Source organism: Phalangium opilio, unplaced genomic scaffold (assembly GCF_054372755.1).
Source record: "Phalangium opilio isolate 3A_F unplaced genomic scaffold, DU_Popi_V2 ptg000045l_1, whole genome shotgun sequence".
NCBI lineage: Eukaryota > Metazoa > Arthropoda > Arachnida > Opiliones > Phalangiidae > Phalangium > Phalangium opilio.
Genome location: NW_028324168.1, coordinates 3,210,766 through 3,222,769, shown reverse-complemented (window position 1 = coordinate 3,222,769; position 12,004 = coordinate 3,210,766). Strand labels below are relative to the sequence as shown.

Genomic DNA, 12,004 nt, shown 5'->3' with positions numbered 1-12,004 from the left:
TATATACACCCAAGTCGAGAGCGCCCAGGCTCTGGGGTTGCGGGGGAAGTCGTGGAAAATCGCTAGAGAGAATCTAATTGATTACATTCCAGACACTTAGATCGTCATAACCTCGTTAATACGGTTGACTGGAGTCGATAGAAGAAGGGAGAAAAGCTAGGAAGAAAAAAATTCCAAGGGATTAGACTCTGACTCTTCTAGCAGTAACTATAGAATTTAGTACGGTACGGCGCCCGAGATCGGCTCGGATGTTCAGCTGATTAATGGTTAAGGGTTCTTCCCCGCTCTTTTCTCTATAACTAGAGCTAATTAAACACCCCTGGTGTAACAGGGAACTTTGTCACACTCACAACTTTGGCGTCGCTCATACGACGCCATGCGCAACTTGGCCAAGTAATTTTAACTTCAGAATATACTTTGAAAAAAAAGTAAGCCATAAATACTTCAATTGCAAACAACTACACAAAAACTATAATATGCAAATAGAGAAATAATTTCGAGTTATTATTGACAATTTCACTTTTCTTGAAGAGAAGCAAACACTATCTTGTATTATTTTCCTCGCCCCAAGAAGCACCGCTAGAGGTAGCGTGAGTTGGCTAGCCTCCCCCGTTTGTTGTGAACTCAGGACTCCATCTTGTGTTGCCTCTTAATGCCAGGGAAATAGCCTAAGTGCAGGGCTGGCCTTTCAAGTAATAACATAAAACGTGTCTCTACATTTGAAAGATTTATCGAGTTATATTTTTCTCTCTGTGATAAACAATCATTTCTTGCATTCGGAAATAGGCCTAACTGTCCTACATGACGCCGTTGATAAGAATCTATCCGCACCACCCCACGTGACGTCGTCGTCGTCATCGGCTTTAGCGCTCGAGATAATACAATCACATTAACTAAATACACTCTTAAGCCTCGGTCTCCTCCCACGCGTAGCTACTTCTTTCTCGCGCATCTCCTTCTGGGGTGACTTAGCTCGATTTGCATCCTATCTATCATGCAAAATCCAAATCTTTCGACAGGGCTTCTTTACTCCTTACTCTCTCTCTCTCTCTCTCTCTCTCTCGCCTCCCTCCTTTCAAGTTTCAACCTTTCGGCGTCCGTACGTACTGACAAGTGATATTGTACTTGGTACTTGTAATACGCGATGATATCTAATCTAACTTGGCCACGAATACGAAAAAGGCGAAAGGGGATTTCATTAGTTGTGTCATTTGGGGTTACGATGGGTGGATAAAAAGGCTACGAGGGTTTATTCTTTGGAGAGAGTGGCGGGTGTAGGCTCTTCACGATGCGGATGGATATGCGCCGATGCGTGAAGTGAATAGGTTCGTGCACGCAATGCACGCGGATGAAAAGGATACTTCTTTTCCCTTGCCCTTTTTCCCTTTCTCGTCTTTGGGAGTTTTGCTTTGCTTACAGAGAGAGGTCGGGTAGTTGTGGATATTGTTGCGTTTATGTTTCCTGGAACGTTGCAATACTTTATTGATTTGCAGATTTTGCTTTCTAATCAGAATTACCTTTCGCTTACCATCTTCGTAGGAACCTATTTGAACCCGGTTTTTCTATGGATTTTGAGTACCTTCTAAGGTAGTAATCCGAGTGTTGATTGAAAAGTATTAAGAATAAGATATATCGGTCATTCCAATAAACCATTTCGATGTAGCTAATAGAGAAAGACACGGTGGTAAAACTTGACCTTCCATCTCGCTTTGTGGTGCCTGCGTTGTAGTCTTTTTGTATAACATGAGAGTGCGCAGTGACGGCAAGGTATCAACCCCCTTATACGTCCCGATACTGAGGGCTACCAGGGTCTATTTACCAAGCCAACCAATCGTATAAACCCCACGGTAGGCTGATATACCATCAAAATTCAATCGGGGCGATATACTTACATGTTTATCATAGTCACTCGTGTCCAGCCCCTTTCATTTTCAAAGATTCTTCGTGCTACTACTGAGTCAACCAAGCAACCACTGCATGATACCGACTCCGTGATGGACTCGGGGAAGAGCAACTGCAGTTCAAATCCCGGAGAGACATTATATACATACATACGCGTATGTACCCTTCTCACTCACTCGCTCACTCTTCTTTTGATCTATCTACAGTCTCCCGGATGAGATTGGTGGGTTGAAAAGCCCGTTCTCTGAACCAGGAAATCGTTCATTATACTTGTCCGATACTTTTAAATTTACTTTCAAAATGATAAGTACTTTGGTAGACGTCACTTTTACTATACCTAAGCCTAAACTGTAATCTATATCAGGAATATTTCCCAGGTTTTGTTTTTATTTTGTTGTTCGGAAACAAATACCTTTTTTTTATTGGTGCTGATCCCGATCAGAATGGTCGTCAATTCGGAAGTAACATGAACGTTTCCGGAAATGGCGCTTACGAAACGCGTTACTTCCTCGACAGATCAGATGCGCACCCAAAGGGGCAATAACCTATTCTCTTTTCTCTCTCTCTCTCTCTCTCCCTCTCTCTCGCGCTTTGCGATATTCATTGTCATTTTGGTACATCGATAAAAATCCACTGCAAAATAATGGAGAAAACGTATATCAGTTTTGGGAATGGGGAAACTTGTATTTGTGTATAAATTTGCCGGAAAATATCTATCTAAATGTATATATATTCAAATTCCCATATATACCATCCCATATCACCCCGTTTTAAAATAATCATTGACGTTTTACTGGTATACGATAAGCGGCGAGGCATCAGTATAGCTAACAGTTACAATGCTGCAGCATTTTGGCGCCAAATAAAACCTTATATATTCTTACAAGTATTTTACCAAATCGGATCGGAAACTTCCCGGGCCCGCCATACTGTGAGTTATGACTCTCGATAATATATCTTTTTACCGCCCCTTTCCCCCCTCTTTATAGATAGGGTATTTCGATATCTCGCACGTGCTATCATATTTCATTCTGTATCTTTTACTAAAACAAAAGCGAACCGTAGACCACGAGACCACGTGCAGTTGTTAGTCGAAATACCCTTTCTTTCAAGAACAAGGTTGATTCCACGTGCTAGCTCGCGCCTCGCCTTTGTCTTTGTATGATGTAAGAGTATTGTTAAAGGCGGGAATGACCCGGAGCCTTTTTCCAATTGAAATACCCTATTATCAGGGACGAAACGTATACTGTACATAGTCCATGAAGGAGGTGCCGGGTTAAATGTTACGACTCCCTGTAGCCGGAAAAAAAGATAAGGAACATTTATATATATATATAGAGAGAGAAATCGGGCGGGAAACGGGAAGGGACCCTTTCGCCAATCGCCATCGGGCAAAATACCCATTTTATTTCCTTCCACCCCTTCACTTACTTCCCCTGGAAGTGCTGCTGGGAAACCGGAAAACTTAGTGGGAAATGGTTCCTCCTTCTCCCCATCTTTATCTGATCAGAAAATAGTAAGAGTAAAAAATAAAAAAAAGATCCCAGAAATTTTCTACCAATGATTTTTTTACTTTTTTTAAGAATTTTTTTCGAATGGAGATCACATTTTTTTTTTTGGCTTTAGGGCACCAAAGGATGTGGCTCGGGTATACATCAATCCATATACTCAAAATCAATCTTTAAATGCGTGAAGTTTTTAAGGGAAAATCGGGTTTACTGGTTTGACTTTAAAGGGTTTAAAGATAGCAACTCCTTCCTCATTTTTGCACCATCTTTCTTATGGTTTCTTTGAAGTTCTCTCTCTCTCTCGTTCTCGAGGGAAGCGCAAGAGGAGAGAGAGAGGATCGGTTTTTCTTTTAAGCTTTAGAAGTCATAACTCTTCACTGGCAAGTTAGGAACTTATAGGGGGATCGTGTGTTGGGGTTGGGTAGGAGTAGAAATTTCAAACGGAGTTTTTCTAGTCGTTAGTCAACTTTTAAATGACACGGAGAGTATCGGGTTCTCTCCGTGCTGTTGGGATTAAAGGGGGTCATTCATAACTGTAAGATTGCTTTCATTGTTTTCAATAAGTTTATTAATTAATATTGCGTTTTTTCTTTAATTATTTTTATCTAATTATTATTATGTCTATTTGAATTATTTTTATTTTTTTATTTGAATTATTTTTATTTTTTATTTGAATTATTTTTATTTTTTTATTTGAATTATTTTTATTTTTTATTTGAATTATTTTTATATTTTTTATTTAAATTAATTTTAATATTATTTGAATTATTTTTATTATTATTTGAATTATTTTCGTCTTTATTTGAATTATTTTCGTCTTTATTTGAATTATTTTCGTCTTTATTTGTTTTATTTTATTTGAATTATTTTCGTCTTTATTTGATTTATTTGTATTTGAATTATTTTCGTCTTTTTTTGATTTATTTGTATTTGAATTATTTTCGTCTTTTTTTGATTTATTTATATTTTGAATTATTTTCGTCTTTATTTGATTTATTTATTTTTTGAATTATTTTGGTCTTTATTTGACTTATATTTATTTGAGTTATTTTGGTCTTTATTTGATTTATATTTATTTGAGTTATTTTGGTCTTTATTTGATTTATATTTATTTGAGTTATTTTGGTCTTTATTTGAATTATTTTTATATTTATTCTTTTAGTTCTTTTATTTTAAGTTTAATTTTATTTTTATTTTTATTTATTTTAAAGGTTGCTGATGAACTTACAATTCGTTGAATCACCTTGATTTCTTCATGAAACAGCAACGGTAAGTCAATTTTAATTTAAATAAAAATTAAAGTTCTTTATGTTCATCCCCTTTGGGTATACATGTTACTCGTACCCTCCCCCTCCCCTCAGTCGCATCGCATGCATTCTTTTCAAATTTCCAGGACAATTTTTCGCAAAGTCTGTTCGGTGATTGGGAAGAAAAAAAAGGAAGTCTTGAATGTGACGTGCACGAATGACTCCACGTGATAAAAGGAGAAATTCGCGCGCGAAAATGGAGGCAAAAGGGGCGAAACGCGCGCGCTTTTAGCTTATGGGTCTTCCCATCTTTATAGCTATGGTGCGACTGTAGTCCATAGAAATTTTAAATCGTTTGGAAGAAACGTATATGGCGTAAAAAAAGTAATGATTCTAGGAAAGCTTAGTTTGCTTTCACCGTTATCGTCTATCGAAACGATGTCATTTAGTAATAGTTTTTATCTCATTTTGTAAAATATAAAAAAAACTAAAGTTTTTATATAAATTTATTTATTTTCTATACAATAAGTTACGGTCTAAACGAAAAACAAATAATCTCTGTAATAAATAAGCGTTGGGAACACTTTGCAATTAATATAGTTAGCAATTCCCGACACGTTTCGCTCAAAACTATACAGCCATTGTCATAAGCGAGCTGCATTATCCCCTTAACTACAGTATAATGCCCAACCATCCGGCTATAATAACGAAGCCAACACGGTAAATTAAAACGACCCTCGTAACCTAAAGCTATAGTTAAGTCTCCCGCCAAAAAGTCATTTTAGCTCTAACGCAACGCAACTGCAACTGCGTATATATACACTATGAAATGCCAAGACCTAAGAGGGTCTATGTTGCAATACGATTGCACCTACTTCAGTGGTGCAAAGTAAATTTGAAATTGTTTGCAGAGTGGGTTAGCAATTTGAGAACCGAGGCCCCGTTTTCTATCAACTTTTTTCTAGCTGAGGATTTTTTGATGCAATTTCGAAGACAAAAGCTTAATTTTTAATGAAGAAAATCTGTTTGAAAACGCTCCTTTAAACTTGATATTTGTTTTAAATGGAAATTCTATATGCACCTTCGAGCAGTTAATTCCTCAAATAACTAAACCAATCTGTACACGGTAGAAAACATGTTAGCGTTTTCTCATTTATGGCATAAGACCTTACTTATCTAAAACGCGGGATCTAATAATAATAATGCTAGCATGGCTACCAAAGTTTTGTTCAGTTTAACATCGTGAATACTGTAGAAACTTTCTTGTTCACCGTATATTGAAGTCCTAGCTTTCTCTTAATTGAATTATTGTAGTTGAACGTGTACAGCTAGCAGTTTTCCCGCCGCGTTTTCCGAACCTATAAAGGGTTAAGGAGAGAATTTACACTACTCCTCTATACATAAGTGCTAGTAGAATTAATTAAAATTCAACTCTAGTGTTTAGTCTTTACCGTTTGTAGAGAGGATATGTATATATATATATCGTAAGTTCATAAGATATACTTCACCATAAGTTTGTAAGTGGTTACAAACTGGAGCTTGCGTTGAAGTCATAGATTCGAGGTAAAGCGACGCCTGGTGAGGCGCTGCATATCAAAGGCTTAGTACTTTATCTCCAGTCCAAACGTAGGTCCGGAGTTAATCCCCGCCGCCTCTAAATTACAACCAGCATCTCATTGGTTCTTGAAAACTCACGTCAGCGCGACGCGAATGACGAAAATTACGTATTTTCCGACTGAAGAGAGGCGAAATAACCCGGCCTCCTTTTACGTCCCCCCCTTGTATTTTTAAAGGGGGACTGGGACTATGGCGCGCGAATACTTAGGCATCTTATACCTTCTCCCTAATAAACTAGATATCATTTCTTGGTACAGACTAAATAGGAAGATGGAAGTCCTGAAAACCGAGTGTAGGACTTCAATTCTCGAACTAGCTCGAGCTGTAAGTCTCTAGCATTACGAAGTATAGGTAGTGTCAGTCATACTTATGAGAACATATCTTATAAACTTATGGTAGAAGTCATGCCCACCTCAAACTAAGGCAACATTGGAAACAGCTATAGGAGCTATAGAGGGGGAAAACTGTTTAAGTATTGATACTTGGGTTAAAAGTTTTAACGAGACCATGGAGGCAATAAGAGATAGCACGAGTTTGCTCACGAGGTTGCATGGGAGGGAGGAGATTTGCTTCTCGCGTGAAGTTTCCCTCAAAGTGCAAGTTAGCGAAGGGAATTATCTCGGGGAGAGCGAAGTTAAAAATCATTACCCAGCGGCCAAGTTGGTTTTAAGAGCTGCATGATGTTGGGGTTTAAAATGTTTTGAAAGTATAAAGCTCAACCTGGTTATCGCCGCACTATAACGCCATGGGAGAGAAGGGAGGTTTAAATTGCAAATTATAACCCGGCCTTTTCTTAATTAGTAATTTGAATTAAATTGGTTTACTTATCAGCTGGTCAAATCAGAGAAATCGCCTGAAGGAAAGTTGATAGGGAGTATATAGGTTTTATATTTTAGTTTATTTATTTATACAATTATATGGAATAAAAGGCGGGCTTCCCTCACGTGCAATCAAATCACGTGACATGACATTTAAAAAAAAATTATCAAACACGTGCGTTTTTTAAGAAAAAATTAAAAAAACTCAAAGGTTTCAACAAATATTAAGAAAATAAATCCTTATTGCGAACACCGGTGTATTGCGGGTTAAACATTTTTACAGGCGCTCGTAGGATTAACATGGATATTGTTTGCCCCTATAAGCTGGCTTTTTACATTGCAGTAAAAAACAGGCATATCCTTTATTAATATAATGGATAATTTAAGTTGACAGTTAAGCCTAAATCTCGGTTAGGTTATTATCACTCCCTTTGAATTTTTAGTACCACCCTGATCACTAAACGCCTTAAAAAACGTCACCAGACTCGGTTTATTTCGTTTTATCAGTGCTTTACCACGAACCCTACCTAGACTGTTATTTAAAAAAATAACCATAAAATCTAGCACCCCCTCTAAGCCTACAGCACCTTGGGTGTAAAGTAAAAAAAAAAAATACTAAAAAACCATAAAGAAAAATATGTAGGGTGGTTATAGTATCACCTACCTATATACAGACTGGATGGTGGGAGAAAATTTTGCCCTAAAAGTCACGTTTTACTAATTTACGAGGCTGCACTGGGTTTCCACCCCCCTTTTGGAAGCTAAACTATTATAGCGTCCGTATAACATTAATACGCCAGAGTGCGTTCCAGCATGCTCTGGTGTATAGTGTCGTGATGGAATGGGGCAAACATTAATGGTTTGGAATATAAAGGGTAAATAAATGGCCGAAGTAAATTCCTTCCCTTCCTTCCTTAACTTTGACAGTCTTTAGGAATAGCCCCCACCTTCCCGCCCCTTCCCCCTCCTTTTGTAATAATTTTAATTTGTGATGTGAGATGGATATTGTTTTTCCAGGCATGCTTTTAAAAAAAGAAATCAAATATGTATATAGCAGGCCTGCATGGTGGAGTTTTTTATTTGTCGGTACTGATTTATTAATAATGGCGTTTTTATGTGTGAAAATTTACATTCAGCGTCTTTTTTATATTTAATCGAGGTGTAAATGGGGTTTAGGATGATTCTACTATATTTGGGGTTTTCCTACTGATTTGGGTGAGAATTTTGCTGGAAGATTATTTTTTGAAATTATATGTAAGGGGTTTCTGAGTTCTTTGAGCGATTTTAAGTCGAAAAGGTTCTATGACATTTTGTCGTCCGGGTCACTGTTTTCGAGTTATGATTTAAATTCGAAAATACATATTTTTTATGTTTATGGGGGAAGCCTGAATTTAGGGTGAATCCTCCCCATTTATTTCCAATATACCCCTGTAGAAATGTTTTACCCGCAATACACTAGTCTCCAGGGATAAGAGAATATTTGACATTAAATGACATTTGGCCATAAGGGCCACTGTTTTCAAGTTAAGACTGGATGGAGTATTTTACGAATGACCCCTTAAATATTCCCAAAGCCTTATTCGAACTAATTAAAGATGTTAACTGCTAAGCCTAACAGGCTTATTACCCGTTGATACTCCGCGCATTATTTACTGGATATCAGTGGTCAAACGATGTATACTTTCATAGCAGGGTGTTAGAAGTGCATTTTAGCTTTTCAAAATATTTTATCGTATCTTGAAGCTGTTTGAACGCCCGGTCATCCAAGGAATTCTCCATTAGCGGTTAGAGTTATCTGTAACGAGCCATCTCGAATTTTCAATCCACGAGTTAAGGGACGTTATAGGCGACTTTGGGCCGGGAAGTGTTATCCTTTGGAAACTTGTGGGGATAAATCATTCTAAAACGGACGACAGAACACGAGGGATGCGATACTTACATACAGGGTGTATCCCAAGAACAATGGGATGGTTCTATGGTAAATATATTTTGAGTCTAATCATAACTTCTTTAGGGTGTCCATTGAAGAAAAATGTACTAGGAATTAGTCATTTTCCACTCAAAATTGATTTCCCATAGAACCCTCCCACTGTCGAAGTACCCTCCCATTTTGGAACACTCTGTATTGGGAAAGAGGAGATGGGACCTGTCTCCTTCATTAAGTCTACTCATCGAATTTATAGCGGCTTTCGCAATTACGATAAATATTGATGACAGTTTTCAACGGGTTTGGGAATAGATTAAAACCTTTAGATAACGAACGTAAGTATCCTGTATAGATTCCTGGACATTCCGGGACAAACAACTGACCACGTTATGGAACGGAACCTCGTAAGCAAAGTTTTCAAAATCCAACCACTATTACTAACCTTGGATGTATTTTACAGAGTTAGTTATATCTAAAACCACCATTTAAGTTTTAATAGCCAGAGCCTTCTAGAGTGTGGGGAAATTAGGTCAGTTTCCGCTGGTCCGTACCTTCTAGGGATCCCACGCCACCTCTAGGGCTGTCTTCCCTTGGCCCGTACCTTCTAAGGGGCCCGGGTCAACTCTAGGGCTGTCTTTCCTTGGCCCGTACCTTCAAAGGGAGCCCGGGTCACCTCCAGGGCTGTCTTTCCTTGGCCCGCATCTTATAGGGGCCTGGGACACCTCTATGGCTGCCTTTAAGCTGGAGGTCTCTCGATTTCGTCATTTTCCCCGGGACCCACAAACTCTCTCGACGGCCCTGGTACTAGCAGCTTCCGTCGTCTGCTATACAGGGATTATTCTCTAAAAATCAATATATATGCTTATATTATGACCCGAGTACACTGTACATTGCTTAATTAAATCACGAGATTAAAAATGATTGTGAGGTAGATGTACTAGATGCATTACCGTAAATAATCATCATTAACTTCGGTAATATTTTAAAATCTTTCAATCCCCTTTTCTGGTTCGCAAAGGCTTAGGTAATCCCCATTTAATTAGTGACTCCATAAAGAGCCGAGGATGCTGGGAGGGGGGAAGAGAGAAATTCTTTTCATAATCCTTTAACAAGAATACCGACGTCATCCCTTTAGCCCCCTCCCCCCCTTTTCGCATGCGCTGAAGTCAAAGGAATATTTTTGCCTAGATTAATAAATAGGTTTCCTTTTGAACTAAAGGGTTTCATTATCATTAAGCGGCTATTAATCCAAGACGCGAATTTTTAATTATCAAAAAAAAAAAATTAAGAAGAATGTTTTTTTTTTTCGGTCCAATTAGGGTTAAGATACTAAAAGTCGATGAAAACCGTTTCTGGTCATTTGGAAGATTAGCTTTTCTCAAAAACTTGGGACGTAACAGACCCGGTTTATAAAGGGGTTGGAAACTTGTTTACTTACTGATTTTATTTTTTTTTGTATTTAATTACTATTGAAAAATTAAGAAATTTTACTGCTAAAAACTAATTTAGATACTGTATTTTAATTCATTTGAGCCAGTTAAGTACAATATCCAACCCCCTCTTTTTTTTTCTTCAAAATCATTACCTCTCCGTCGATAAAAAAAGAATTTAAGGCAAAATATTTTGACAAGACTCTCTCTCTCTCTCTCTCTCTCTCCTCTTTCTGAGGGTAGGGTTGCAAGCTCCCTGGATAGCTATATAGCTTGAAAGGAAAATTTTGGGTCCACAGTATTGGCAACACTAGGTGAAGGGATTAGGACAGAGGGATGAGGATGGGGGGCTGAGAGACGTCGGTAGGCCGCTATCTTCCTTAATGAAGCTCTTTCTTGGGGTCGCTTCCCATCCCAGATAGCTAGCAAGGTTTATATATATGTATATAGCTCGTTGTGTCTTGTGTCGACTCTAGAAATATAAAGGAATTCCTTAGGGTCTCGCTTCCCAGCTATAGTTTCTCCACTTTTAAAGTCTTTCCTCGTATTCTTGCGCGGTTGCAGCATGTTACAGATTGAAGGGGGCGCGTTCGCATTTAATGAAGGATGCGTATACCTTAGGAACAAAACATAGACTAGGTTTCTACAACGCTTTTATCGTCGACTTTGTGAAATTCTAAAGATTATAGAGGCTACCTGCAAAGAGGTATTGCGACTCAAGGACCGGGTGTTTCTGATAAGTCTGCATCTATAAATTAAGGGGGATGTTCTTTGGGAAATCAATTTTGAGTCGAAAATGTACAACTTCTATATCTCCATTTTGTTTGCCATAAGGGACAGTGTTTTCGAGTTATGATTTTAACAGTGTTTTAGGGATGACCCCTTAATTTATTAACTTAGAAATAATTGTCTAAATCAGTTTCTTAATTAAATTTAAGGGGTCATCCGTAAAATACTCTGGATGCAATCTTAACTCGAAAACAGTGTCCCTTATGGCAAACAAAATGGGATGTTTTTGATGAAGCTAATCAAATCATCGTATCAGAACACATCCTTTTTCTTATCTCTGTAGACAAGTCTAATATCTCTTTTTATAAGCTATATACCGTATTGAAAGAAAGAAAGAAGGTTTTTGGGCATCCAAATTGGTACCCGGGCTAAAGTTGCTTGTCTTTATTTCGAAGAAGGTGCAGTACATACCCATAAAACCCTTTTCCATGCCACTAATTGAAGGACTTTGGGTATAAAATGTAGTATCTCCATTAGATTTTTCCACCGATCCCACCAATATCATTTACGGACTTAAGAGTGTCTTCTAATACTTGCTTTTGCTTTGAACGTCCATGACGCGGAATCCTTACGTAGTTCCGATTAATGTTAAAAAGAACCAGAGACCAGAGTTCGTTTCAACAGAGTTATCCTTGAAAAAATCTTAATAGAAACTCATAACTCGAAAAAGAAATACTTAGTTATAAGGTGGAGTCCCGAAACACTTAGCATATTGTTCTCTTATCTTTTACTTTTTCTATAGTCTTTGTCCACTGAAACATTTTTT

At 37.8% G+C, this 12,004-nt stretch overlaps 1 protein-coding gene across 2 annotated transcripts in view; it reads left to right on the top strand.

Moving 5' to 3' along the window:
* Positions 1-4,641: 4,641 nt before the first annotated feature.
* The window catches only part of dnt (tyrosine-protein kinase Dnt), a 136,325-nt gene continuing 128,962 nt past the window's right edge, over positions 4,642-12,004 (top strand). The window contains exon 1 of one of the 2 annotated variants that reach the window (XM_089838336.1): positions 4,642-4,679. The gene's annotated coding sequence lies outside the window, so the exon portion shown is untranslated. The remainder of the gene's footprint in view (positions 4,680-12,004) is intronic. The other variant, XM_089838337.1, reaches the window with a different exon arrangement.